Source organism: Marmota marmota, unplaced genomic scaffold (assembly GCF_001458135.2).
Source record: "Marmota marmota marmota unplaced genomic scaffold, marMar, whole genome shotgun sequence".
Taxonomy (NCBI): Eukaryota; Metazoa; Chordata; class Mammalia; order Rodentia; family Sciuridae; genus Marmota; species Marmota marmota.
The window spans coordinates 29,114,029-29,128,664 of NW_026000242.1; the positions used below are offsets into that span (position 1 = coordinate 29,114,029).

General features: G+C 40.1%; 1 protein-coding gene across 1 annotated transcript in view; it reads right to left on the minus strand.

Annotated features, from left to right (window-relative positions):
- Fat3 (FAT atypical cadherin 3) overlaps positions 1-14,630 on the minus strand; it is a 622,271-nt gene extending 607,641 nt beyond the window's left edge. Inside the window, exon 1 of the mRNA XM_048795699.1 lies at positions 14,525-14,630. The gene's annotated coding sequence lies outside the window, so the exon portion shown is untranslated. The remainder of the gene's footprint in view (positions 1-14,524) is intronic.
- Positions 14,631-14,636: the final 6 nt, after the last annotated feature.

Here is a 14,636-nt window from a genome sequence, read left to right on the forward strand (position 1 = left end):
TCCACATTTATTGGACACTAGTAAACTTTTCAATTTCTTTTGTGTTGTCAGCTGGTCTGGAAAGGAAAAGGCATTTCCATTTCCAAGAGACACTGTTGACTTCACTGTTGACTTTCGCAAGGCACTCTGTTTACTTTCTGCTGACCTGGTTGCACACAAACATATTAGAAAATTGTTGTGTCCTGAACACAATAACCCTAGGTATGGAGCTTTGGCAGGCAGAGTGCTTTGAACTGAAGAAAACCAAAAAGGGCCTCAGAAGTATGATCTTTCTGTCCTTCCCCCACCCTCCTTTCTCTTGCTTCCCTTTTGCTTCCAAAGCAAGCGATAAATACAATTCCTCATCTCCAAGGTGTCATAGAAACTATTTCTAGGTTATATGGCTGGCTCTCCCCCAGAGCCAGCCATATAACCTAGAAATATTACTCCAGTCTTCCTCCATTTTGCGGGGGTGGGTAATAGGAGCTGGCCATAAAGACACTTTCTGAACTACCTTGTTAGGTAGCAGGTCATAAGACCCTCATCCCAGAAGGGTCCTGTCCATATCAAGAAGAAAGAAATGTTACAAGAGAAGGCCAAGAGGAATCTGGACAGACAGAGCTTGCTGGATTTTCCCCTTCATTCCATCCTCATGGGATCACAGCCACTTGCCCCCAAATCTTTCTAGATGCTCTCAGTTCTTCATTGAACATTGAACGTTAGCATAAAAATAGACATGATCCCCTGGGTATTTGGGTCTTTATTTCTGAAGTTTCCTGTGTCATGTAAAACTTTGATTAAACAAGTTTTCCGTTTTCTCTTGTTAATCCATCTTTGTCAGTTTTATTTCAGAGCCAGGAACCCTAGGAGAACTAAGGAAACTCTTCCAGCCCTGTTAATCAAACCACATTTGCCATGCACTGGCAGGTGTTTCTCTATGTTCTAGAGAAGATAGATAGTTCTTCAGGATCACTTTGGCATGACAGTTATGAGTCAGGCAGAGGATGGCCAGAAGCCAGACCTGGCTACAGACTTAGATAAGTTTGGTTTACCATCCTGATGTTGAAACCTCGGCCAGGTCATCTTGGGCTAGTCACTTATCAACTCAGTCTCTTCATCTGTAAAGTTTTAGAGGCAACAATGCTACCTGCTGTCAGAGTTGTTGGGTGATGAATGAGAAAATACACAGAAAGTTCTTACAAATGTTAGTTGTTATTAACAAACAAAAAAAAAAGAAAAGAATAATTGCAATGTAAAGTTCTAAGCAAATGCAAATCACTGCTGTTAATACTGTCAACAATTCTTTTAAATAGCTTCCTATCAAGTCAATGCCACCAGCTGGTCAGCCGGAAGTTTTGAAAGAGGCTTCCTGCCCCTTGCTTACTACCTAACCCTAAACCTAACCTTGTTTTAGGATTCTTCACTCACATTCTCCTTTTCTCATCATCCCTCATAGACCATATGATTCCTGTGGTAAAATTAGAATGATAAAACAGACACTTGTAATAAACCATAAGCACAGTATTTGTTCTTATCACCTTTATGTCATTCTAGTAATCCATAGCAGCATGATTCTGGGCAGGCTTCTCAAGCCTGGAGTAACAGCAGTTACAACAATGGTTCTCAAAGCTCCTAGATAAGCAAAGATGAAGTCAAGGTGAATCTGAGTCCCTTCCCCATCTCAACATCCCTAGGTCACCCCAAATAAGGGTGTAATATTAAGTTTTTAAAAAGCCTGTAGTTAGTGTGGAAACAAAATTTCAAAATATTCCCTTTGAGTAAGTCCAATCAGACGGGCATCTCTGATCTCCTATGTGGAAATTCCAAAAGTGTCTCTGAGAAGATATCTTGAGCAACTTTTAAGTAGGTCAATTTTACTTAAAGGTTTAGGGAATAGTTTGATATCTAAGTAAGAGAAGTTAAAGCATTATTTCACATTTATATAAACAAATTATGAAATACACTATAAAATTAGAAAAGTTTATTTAAAAATTTTAGCCTTCAAAGAAATCTTTATAATGCTCACGGCCTACCCTCAAATTCTGAGAGGATGAGGCCATCCTTTTTTACCAGTATGGGGAATCCTGGTTGTCAACAAGAGCTTTAGTTTCAACTCTTGGCCCTGCCAATTAAAGTCCGTGATCTTGGTCCATTCCTAACCATATCTTTGTCACCTGTGAAATGATGATGCTAATTTCTACCATGCAGAACATCAGTGATGCCAGATGTAAAGAATTTGATGTAATGGATGCCAAAAAATTTCTTAGTCACTCTCTTCTTTCCCAGCCCTCTTCTCCTTTCTCTGATTGTTGTATCAAAGAAAGATACTCAGAGCTCCACTAAGTACCACCCAGCCTTCTGTTGAATACACTAAATTATTCCAGCATCTAAAAGCCCAGATACTATATCATTTATCCATTTGAAAAATGTCCACTGAGCATCTATCATGTGGTGGGAACTGACTATAGAATAAAGGGTTCAGGAGTCAAGAAAGATTGTGCAAATGCACCATTCAAGGTTATAGTTTCACAGTTGCCATCAATGACTACAAAGACTTCTCAGTTTGGGAAAGGATGGAAGCAATGTCAAAATGTGCTGGAATTCTAAGTAACTGATGAGGTTTAAAGGTCTACACAATGTTCTCCAGCATAACAATCCCAATTTTCATCAGGGTTATAGATAAAAACTGAAAGTTATTAGTGAAACCAAAAAGAAATAAAAAGCCCCAGAACCAAACAAAAGAGAAGACTTCTGTCAGTAGAGCCACGAAGAAGAAACTGCTAGAACTTGGTCACCAGTGTGTCATCTACACAGCTTGCCATTTATTCTCTTCCCAGTTGAGTGATAACATCAATCACACCATTTAATCCCAGCACTTGCAGACTATTCCAGCCTGCCTGGAAATCTGCATGGAAGCACAGGATCAAAATGCCCATTCATCTAAAGAACTGTGAATTAACTCTCCGCCTTTTAAATTACTTTCAATTATTTTCCCACTATTTATAAGGATTCTTTTTTTACATAACAAAATCCAACTCTAATCAATATATGCAGTATATCCCAGCTGATTAGTGTAATTCTTGCTCCACCATGGTGCTGGAGCTGTGCCAGCCTTACCTAGCACACAATTAAATGTCTAGTAATGCCTGCTGCTCCCCATCAGGCCTCATGAGTTAATGGGGAAAAAACAGGATTTACTTTTGCCTCGATCAGCTCCTATCTCTCTCTCATCTGCCCTCACTCTCTCTCATCTGCTTATAGACATGTACAAAGTATGCCTGGAGAAATAAAGGCCTGAAATAGTCACATAAACCTAAAAGGCACAGGAGCATGAAAAACAGATCTCCAAAGTCTAACTCATCATCCTCTTAATTCAGTAAATCCTTCCAGAAATAAGATATCCCTCTTCTCAACTACAATTCCAGCACTGAACTGTGAGCAAATTCTAAGCATAGGAAATACTCAGGGATCTAGACTCACCTAAATCCAATATTATGAATTATGTTCAGTGTACCTTCAAGTCAATTTTCAATAAACACAAATCACTTAATAAGAAATTAAGAGCATTACATATTTCTCATGCTCCCATGGATTTGGTGTTAATGAGATTTTGTTAAGCTCACAGAATGACAAAATGTCTGAAAGACAGACACAGCCTTTTCCAATCTCCATTCATTCAAGAAATGATTATTGAACGTTTTTGTGTAATATGACATTCCCAAGACACACGTCTGTTCACATGTTGATTTCACCATCCTGATTCTCAAATAATGCATGTAGCACAGTGTAATTGGGGAAAAAAAAGAGATCTGGAATTTTATAAGACCTGCATTTTGATATATTCCATTACTAACTTCCAGGTATTGTCTGCATTTATTTATACACATACAAGCTTTACTATATTACAGATACCGTACATCCAATACTTTAGGGAATATTCTCTTGCCCACATGGTCAGAACAGAGTAAGCAGCATTTCTGGCAACCTGTGTCTCAGGATACACTGGAATACCTCAATCCCTTATGAGGTTTGCTGACAGCAATCTAGTGTAATAATATTCATGGCATGATTTAATTTTTTATTATTTTTTTGTTATACATGACAGTAGAATCCATTTTAATATAATTATGGAAGCATGGAATATATTTTGTTCTAATTCAAACTATTTTTAAATACTAGAAAGTTTCCAAGGATCTTTGTAATAACGGCAGTCTTATGTGCTTTATGCTTTCTTGACACAGAGCTCAATGCTGAGATACTCTCCTATCTCCGAGCCTCTGTGAACATCAAACTCCATGAGAATGTATGATTAGATAATAATCCTTCTATCAGGACTTCCTTGAAGACAAAGTATTCTTGTAAGGTGACCAAACATATGGGTGTTCTCCCCACACGGATCAGAAAGAACTTACAGGGAAGATGCACATCTTTGATGAATTCGCCAATCAAGAGCTTGAGTCTACATGGCTGGAGGATCCTTTCTTCAACTAGAAAACATGGACTTAAAATAATATACTGTATATCACCAGTACCAGAATGATAATGACTCATCACTCAAAATAAAAATTTTTAATATTTGGTCATAGATGTCCTGTTAGGAAAATCAATAATTGCTATCCTTTCAAATACAAATATGGCCCTTCAATTTTAAATACTAATCACTGGCACAATCTAGTACGAACATGAGTGGGGGAACCAAAGATTAATATGTTATACCCTGAGTCCTGGGAACAATGGCATATAGGGGTGAAGAGACACAAGCACAGATTATTTTATTACAAGACTTGTGGTAATAGTGCCATAATAATAATGACACAAGTTAAGCATCTGCAATCTGAAAAGCCAAGATATTCCCAAAACTGAAACTTTTTGAGTGCTGATATGACACCAAAGGTAGAAAACACCACAGCATTATTTCTTCATGCAGAAAATTAAAAATTAAAAATAAATCCAAAACCTAAAACACTTCTGATCTTGAATGCTTCAGAGAAGGAATACTCAACCTATATTAAGTATAGTGTGGAGCTGAGTGTAGAGATTGGAGAAAACAATATAGAGAAGGTCTAAGCAAGACCTCAGGATGGCATGGGACTCCAACCAGTGACCACAGGAGCTGGGGAGGCTAGGAGACACACATGGCTTCATAAGCAACAGGACAGCAGAAGGCAGAAGAAAGACTGCATAAATAAGAAGATTTTAATAATAAGGGGAAGTTCTTTGAACACTCCAAAGACTGGGAATGGAATTGATCTTATCTAGTTTCTTCACAGAAGAGCGGACAATGTCAGATATATAATAATGAATTGGATTGGACTGGCCTTACTGTCCAGAAATTCTTAACTTTTAGTACCTCCTCAACATCTCCATGAATAAGGTGGGCATTTCTCTTTTCTGTAATTGTAGTCCATGTTTCCCTTTTAGTTTCTCCCCCAATGCTTCCCTTTAAAGCTGTACTGATGAAGGTCAAACTCTTTTAGTTTATCAGATATTTGAAAGAAAATGTATTTTATATATATATATATATATATATACACACACACACACACACACATACACATTCTTGCTTCTCTTTAAGACATTTGACATTCAAAAATAAAAACTTAAAAAATATGAATTAAAGAGAGGCAAAATATTCTTTACTTTTATAAAAGAATTTGCAGGATCTACTTAAATGAGTAGCAAGTTTCTCTTAACTAAATGCATTTAAAATGTGATTTGCTTTGAAAAATGTGATTTACACTCAACATTTAAAAAACATATTTATTGTATAAGAACAATCTAGGCTTATTCACTCTGATGATTATCATAAGCACTGATAAGCTGTAAGAAAGTGGAAATTCTCATAAAATACCTGCATCTCTCTCTCTCTTTCTCCCTTTAGGGAGAAGGTACAATATGTTATTAATCCAACCTATTTAACAAAAATATACAGAGTGTATATTGAACAGAATGTGTGCATTGCTGAATACAACTTAGGAATAAAGTGATTAATGTGAATAATTACAGTATAAAATCTACACTTCTAAAGTAAAAGAAGATTTTCTAATTATTGGATAATTCAAGGAGATCTAAGAAATTGATCTGGCAGTATAGCATATTTTCATCTTACACTTCTCATCCAATTGTCTAGATCACCCAGTTTTCCTCATCATTGTAGTTGTCTCCTGAATATAAATGTAAGGCATTACGGTCCCATTATGAATCCAGAGACTTCCAAGCAGATGATGTCACCTCAATTTTGCCATCTTATAGACTTAGGGTCACATATACATTATGTCCCTTTTATACTTAGTTAGATAAACATCATCCAGCAGAGAAAGCTAAATTTTGAAGGATCAGGCACCATATTTGATTAATACATATCATGCAAAACTTTGCCCATGGTAATAAGAGTGCTCTTAAGACACTTGCCAGCAATGATATGGAGGTAAAGAACCAGCACATGTCATCAGAAAGACTAACAATGTAATGTGTACTTATTTCAACCAGACTGTGAATGATCTGCTATGTCTACAGGACAGATGGAATGCTAGATTACTTTAAACAGCCCCTAGTTAGAGAACATACCTATGAAGACAAGGAATTAAGAAATAGTAAACTAGCCATTTGCATTAATACCAGTATAAGAGGCAGACCAAATTTAAATTGCAAACAGGCTGACAAACTTTCAAGGGTTTGGTGAATCATGTTTCTTTCTTCCTCATTTGTTACCTACATTTTCAAGCTATCTCTTTACTAACTGCAGTACTTTCAATCATTTATAACCATCAAATGCAATTCAGAAAGAAATATACCCCACAAGGATATTTAGAAAGAAAAGAATTTCCCATCTATTATGTGACTGGAAAGTTTTTCATGCCAACAATCAGGAATAAAAAGGATTTCTACACTAACCTTCAACCATAAAACTAAAGGGATGCAGAGAAATGTGAAGTTAAATGTAAATTCTGACATCAAATAAATATAATATAAAGCTAGTAGTTATAAAAATGAAATTACTCTCACATATTACTTCTAAGCTGCTAGAGTAAAAATTCCACTATAATAGTTTTACTTTCCAATCCCTATTTTTTGGAGGTACTAAGCTTGCCTAAAACTTTGGTGATACTTCAAAATGTTAGCAGATACCAGGCACTATGAGAGTAGCTATGGAGAAATAACATCTTAATCAGTTGCAAAGTTAAACACATACACACACACACACACACACACACACACACAGAGAGAGAGAGAGAGAGAGAGAGAGAGAGAGAGACAGAGACAGAGAGAGAGAGAGAGAGAGAGAGAGAGAGAGAGAGCGCTAAAATCAAGAAGCACAAAATGGCAAATGGTCAAGTTCCAACAGCTAAAAAGATCCAACACATGATGAGCTTTTAATGAGTGAAACACGCCATAAGAAAAAGACCTTCTGTCAATAAATCCCAATTCTTGTTCACTAATTAAACTATCTTATACAGTGCCTGAATATGTAGACACCAGACTTCAACATTTCTTAATTATATTCAATTCCAGGCATATTTTTCCATTTAATTGACATTCTGAAATGCCTTTACAGTAGATAGGTACCAAATTTCTCAAGAGAGATTACCACACACTTATAAATTCTGATCCATTTGATTGAAATTGTTACCATGAAACATTTTTTTCAAGTGTGGGAAAGGTTCACATCCCATTCTACCCATGACACCAGCCACATTAAAGTCATCTGCATTTGGCGCACTTTCATGTGTACATTTCTTTGCAGTGAGGCTCTCCACAGCCAGGTTAATCTGAGGAAACCATAGCTACAAAATCCAGCCTGGCATGGGACCATGCCCCATGAATCACCCAGCTCACTTCTCAGCCTATCACAGCAGCTCCTGCCATCATTTAGTCACCACTTAGAGACAGAGAACTTCAAACCACAGTTAAAAATAGACTTCAGATGTCCAAAATATTAATCACATACTTACACTTAAAAAATCAACAAAATGTCACGTGTAATAGATATTCTAGTTTTCCCAAAAGACTAAGCAACTTCTCCTACAAAGACATCGCCTCACTGTGCTTTTAAAGAAAACACACACACACACACACAAACATACACACAGTGTATGTGATAGAAAAAACTGACACACTGTCATCAAGCACATTTGTCACTGCATTTAATCCATATCATCTGGCATTTACAAACGTTAAGTAATGTTCAATGATATTTAGTTGTATTAATAATTTAGGGTTTATTTCAAAGTGTGAAACATTAATAGCTGCTTCACAGTGCTCACTTTTAACCTTCTATGGTACTGAAAAGGCTAAAATTTTTAGCCAATTGTTTGGGATTAATTTAGTTGAAGTCCTGAAGTTACAATTAACTTTTCAGTTAGCCTTGCATCTCTGTGCCTCATTCAACAGGTGCACTTATCTCTGACATCTCAGAAAACAAAAGTAAGAAAGAATAATAGAAACACCATTTGCAAATGCTCTGCAAAGTACAAGTATCAACAAGTCATGGTGAACATCCAGGTTAGAATTTTAGCCTTTCGCTCACATTCTGAAAGCTAGTATCACTTGGTACACCATTTACTTGATTTTTTTTTCTTTTCAGGTTAAAAAGAAGCAAAAACCTAAATGCTGAATTTCTAAAGGACAAGACACATCAGAGTTTTGTGTGTCCAAACTAACCCTGAGATTTATAATTGAGCTTCAAATATAGGAAAGCCAGGAGCTAAGCACACCATGAGCACTTTCATGCAGGATTCCAGACACTTTCAAACAGCCTAAAAGTTTTCTTTGAATATGGGGTGGCTGGGCAGAGATCACCAAGGATAATGGAGATAGGTCCTGTATATATTCTGGAGTCTTTCCAAAAGACTGAAAAACATTCTAACAGCCTATTTGGCCTGTTCCATGAATATGTTCTCCCCAAAATGAGCCCTGCCTTGACCCTAAAGAAAAGAAGGAATTAATTTTGTAGTGTTTTGCATACATTTGAGCTAAAGTAAGAATTATTACTAAGAATTTACTCCAGTACATATTCTTCTCAATCCCCCCTATTCTAGGTTCCTGCCCAATGACATTCTCTTGTCAATTAGTAAATACTACCATGTGTTTATTTCTAATATGCATACATAGGTATCTCCTATCTTCCCAACCAAATACTAAGAGCACGGAAGTAATGTATATGTTTTACTACTATTTTACTCCTGTCCATTGCCTTGGAAGAGAGGGGCAGTTTCAGTAAATATTGGTAAAAAAGAAATGTGAAAGAAATGAATTTTAAAAGATAAAAGAAAGAGTAATAAAATGGAAAAAAAATAAAAGTGAAGCATTTTTTTAAAAAAGAAAATGGCCTTAAATTTCATGTGGCTTTCCAAAATGAAAACAAAAAAAAATGCATTTAAGATATACAAAAGCAAGATTTAAACAAACACATTTCTGTTATTTAATAGAGTCCATTATTCAGTCCTGAAACCTTGAAAGCTCAGAAAGCTGAAATACTAAAGTGGGCTCAAGTACTCCTCTCAGGTCCCTGGTATGACTTATAGGTCCTGGCAAGACAACCCTCATGATACATTGTCTGAGGAAGGACTATCTGGCTACCCTCTCCAAGCTCCTACAAGGTATCCACATTCATATACACCAAACTGGTGAAGAAGTTTTAACTCTGATTATATGGAGAGTTTGATCATTAAGTTCTAAAATCTGTTCTGAATTTTCTTTGACCATCATCATGACAGTAAACCCATTCTCATATTTGCATTCCTTCCACTTAATAGGGGGGAAACGACTTCAAACATAGAATAGACTAAAATTAAGATTAGCCTGGGAATGCCATTTCAATTCAGAATGACTAGAATGGGTCATTTGTCACTGTTATATGTAAATGACAGTCTGTTTTGGTAGACCACAAACTGGCTTTAAGCCATAGACAAGTGTCAAATATGTTCTGGATAAATTCAATCTGCATCATTAAGCTGATTTTTAAAAAGAAAGACAAACTTATTATTCTTGGAAAGGAAGCAATGAAAGAAAAACACGAAGGGATAAAAAGCTTATTAAATGAGAAGATACTTCTTAAAAATCAATAAATTTGAAAAGCCCGTAGACGCAAATTGACCAAAGTGCAGGAAAAATATTTACTCTCAGAGTCTTCACAGTGGATGCTGTGGTGATTCTTAAGAGGTCAAGCTATAAAAAATATCCCCAGCCCGCCACACAATTGGTAAAAAGATGCTGACAGTGACAAAGCCATCAAATAGAGATCAAAAGAGCCTTACAGAAAATTTTATACAAAGCAATATACACCGGGTTGTGTTTGTTCTTTTAATGTTTTTAAGACACAGCTAAATGTCTCTGGAAATCAAAGTTTGGCTTTTTCTTTCTATTTTTCTGATACTGGGAATTAAACCCAGTGGCACTCTACCACTGGACAACATCCCCAGCTCTTTGTATATTTTTGAGACAGTATCTCAAAGTTTCCCAGGATGGACTTATACTTGGTGTCCTCCTACCTCAGTCTCACTAGTTACAGGTGTGTGCCACCTCACTGCTGTGCCCAGCACTGCTCTCTCAAGGAAGAAACTGGGCAAAACACAGGTTTATCCCTCTAAGTCCCTTGCTTTCAGATTCTCTTTGTAACTTTGGTGTTTTCCACAATCAGTAGACAACACAAGTTCTTCTATAGGTTTTTCTATAGTAATCAAAGGAATTTTATTAGAGTGGACTGTTCTACCTGATCCTGTAAGGTAGAAAATATGCTTTACTGTTCAGTGTTCTTGTAGAAGGAAAAACAACAACAACAATAACAGCCTGGGAATGATCCACAATGTATGAAACCAAACATCCCCAATAGTATTACCGTTTCCCTTTTGCCTCAGAGAAAAAAAGCCAACCCACCAGTCAGCTGGACAGGTGTTGGGTATGAAGGCTCTCTATTCCCAACTCCACAAATATTAAGGGTAAGATAAAGCCACAGTGATCATTTTGTGTGTGTGTGTGTGTGTGTGTGTGTATGATATGAGCCATAAACATAACAACACAACCATTATGGAGGGCGCTCTTCATACTCACTAGAAATGAATGAAAACCCTCTCCTTAATGGTAATTGCCTACTTTTTTCTATTTGATATAAGTCATCAGCCAGATGAGTGCAGGTTTTTCTGCAGCATGAGAAGAAAGCAGGAAATAACATAACCTGATGCACCAAAATGTTCTTACTAGAGCAGCCATATGAGCCCCTGCTTTACAAAAAGCTTTGGGCTAACAAAACAATCACATCATGTACAGGCCAGTGGGTATCCAGTCTGTTTATTGCTTCTCATTTCCCTCCCTCCCTTCCTTCCTTCCTTCCTTGCTTCCTTCCTTCCTTCCTTTCTGTAGCTCAGCACAAGTGTAATCGCTAGTTAACAGACAGACTTGGTCCTGATTATTAAAATATCCCCAGAATGATTGATTGCCAGGAACCAGAATAAAAAAAAATTGAAAGAAAGAAGAAGAAGAAAGAAAAAGGTTGAGAGTCAATCTCTGGTCAACTATCACTGGCTGTGAAAATCCTGCTAGGAAAAGAAATGGAGCTAGCCCAGCAGCTGACCAATTTCTGATCTCTGAGCCAGCTGCCTTTCATGTGGAGTTCTCTGTGTGGTTCAGATATGAAGACATTATAACTGGACAGTTCTGGGAACTTTCTCATCCCAGTGCAGTGTGCATAGAAACTGGCTCCAGCATCATCCATTGTCCAAGTTCCAAAATAGCAACAACAGGGATTCATGATTGAATAGCAGCATTCGGTTTAATTCGAAGAGACAACTTTTTTTTTCCTCCCTGTAAATTGTTAAAAAACAAAACAAAAAACCTTCTCCCACTCCCACTCCAAATCTATTAGATAAAAAGCACATCAAACAGTTGAAGTTATTACGCATTTTTTGGTCTTTGTCTCCTGGTGCCCTTGTTTTCTTGGCTGTTCTTTATTCTCTCACTGTTCAACTGCACCAATTTAGGAATTAAAAAAGAAAAACGTAGAAGCAATTGGTTCTATGCAATTTCTAGAATTGTGCAGCATCTCAATCTTTTATTCTCCTCTTCCTTCTCTCTCCTCCATCCTCTCCTTTTCTTTTCTGATTAGATTCAAATCTCCACGTCACACTAGAACCTCATTTGAGCGTCCCCATCCGATAAGGTGAAGAGAAGTTCCGTGCCTGCCACTGGAGACGAAATTTAGGCTCTCTTTGATTCACACTGAGACGTGGATATCTTGGTGCTCAATTCCCAGATGGAAGGCTAGCCCTATTCACCACCTGAATTTGCCTTCTGAATCAAAGCAAAGTCATCTGCAGTCTTTATGGAGGTTCTCAGCCTCTCTGCATTTATTTTAACTCGGCGCGGGTGCAATCAGAGAATGTAATCCTAGCAACAAAGCCAGGAGCACAAATCCACTAAGATGAACTGGTCGGCAAGCTCCCCCCGCCCCCTTCCTCCCTACACCGGGACTAGTCTTTGAAAAGACAAGCGTCGGGGCCAGAAAATTAATATGTCGGAGGCCAGGAAGAGAAAAGCGGCGCAATACAAGTGTCCAGGAGTAGTTCGGCTGTGTTATATACATCTTTAAACACCAAGGACCAACAAATAGGAACCCAAACCGCTCAAACCCCGGGTTGGAGCGTCGCCTGTAGCTAAGTGCCTTGCCGAGAGCTCGGTCCCCTCTCCAGGCGCGCCCTCCCCCATCTGGCTGGGCCTTAGCGAGTGGGGGAGGTTAGCGCGGGTTTGTCTGACACTTGTAAATGGCAGTGGGATCCAACTTGGGAACAAACGCGCCTGAGTCTGGGGGCGGGGAGGAGGGAAGAAGAGAAAAGACTCTTCAGTCTTTAGCTCTGTCCCGCGTCCCTCCCTCCGGCGGCGACCGCTGCAGGCTCTCCGAAAGCCCTAAGTGGAGTCCCAGTCAGCGTGCGCGGGCAGCGATGAAATGAAGCTCCAGCCCTGGAGGAACGAGTCTGCCAGGCGCAGAGTGTGAAGGCCACTGGCTCTCCACGCTGCGACCCGCTGGCTCCTCTCCCTCGTGGGTGCCTCTCCTAGTCCCCTATGGCGACCTTCTCTTCTCCGCAGCCTCTTCATCTTTTTACATCCATACTTCTCTTCTCCCAAACCCTTGTTTGCCCCCATTGACACACCATCACACCTCGCTGCAGCCTCAGGATGCCACCGCCGGCGTGCACGCGCGTACACACACACACACACACACACACCACACCGGGAGCGGTCGCCTTTCTTCTCATCTCCCGCAACCCAAGAGGTCCTAAGCTCGCAGCCAAACTCCTACCACCACCTCGTCCTTGCCCCAGGCGCGACCCCGCCCATGAGAGTGGGACGGCGAAAAGTGAAAAGTTGCTTTCTGTTAAGTCTAATCATCGCCAATATCTCTCCATTTCAGAAATCATACACGATAAAAGTCAGAAGAAAAGAGGAGGGGGAACGACAGACCATAGCTAAAAATACCCGGGCTCGCCACCACGCGCAAGCCCAGGGGCCAGATGCACTTTAGCTCAGCGACCCCCACTGGCCGAATCCTTTCACTCACCAAACGCCGAGAAAAAGCTGTCCAGGCCACCTCTGCTGCCTTCCCGCCCGCGTCGTTCAGATCCCCACACCAGTCCTGCACACACATTGGCCGCTTCCAGAGAGGGTATACTCTGCACCTGAAGGGTGAGCGCTTAACTGGTGAGCCTTCAGGTTCCCACACCTACCCCTGAGAAGTCTGCTCCGCATTCCCAGGATGGTCAGATCTGCACTATTCTCTTTTGGAAGACAAGCCGGCTTAACCATACGCCCGCCAAAAAATCCTGCACTTTCCCAAAGCATTCCGTTTTCCTCTCCCTATCCGAATTATAGAAACTGTCTCTCCTCCTGTCTACTCTGCAAAGGCTGTCTCCCTCAGTTCAAAGGCCGCTGACATTCAGTACATCTCACTATGCCCACGAACTCTGCAAGCCAGACTCAGACACGGGGAGTGGATCTCCAGGCTGTCTGGTAACCCCAACCCTATCTGTTTAAAGTAAAGGCGGGGATCTAATCTGCACGGTGTCTCCTCTACAAAGGACCCGACTTGAGCCTCCAGGTCCCTTAAGTGAATGCATTGGCATCTTATTCCCACTGCGCTCAGCAAGCACCAGCTACCAAAGAACCTTGCTGACTACATCTTCTCATCCACCTGCAGGCGGGCAGCCGGGGCTGGAGGTGGCTGTTCAGAGATGAGTGCACCGATCTGGAAGGCCCCTCTCACCGTCTCCCTAAATCCTTATACCCACCCTGGGCCAACTCCTCTTGCCAACCTGCCGGATCCAGCCTCAGGGCCGAGCCTCCTCTTTCCTGCTCGCATCTGCGGTGACCATGGCTTTCGGCTGCCTAGGCAGGAACTTTACAAGGTGAAAAGTTTCCCCCACGCGCTCTGCCGGCTTTTGCTTCCTGCGTCCACCTCAGAGCCCATTTGCACCCAGCAGCTGGGGCTGTGCTCCAAAAGAAGCGCTCCAGCCAGTGCCCCAGGCAGTCAAATAAACACGCTAAAATCTCCACGCACCCTTGCCACCGCTGGCGATCCACCGTTCCACCAGGCGCTTTCCCCGTGGTCTTTCTCTGCAAGTGCTCTTGATTAGGGCGAGCCGGCTACTCAACCGCTGCCGCCGCAGTGC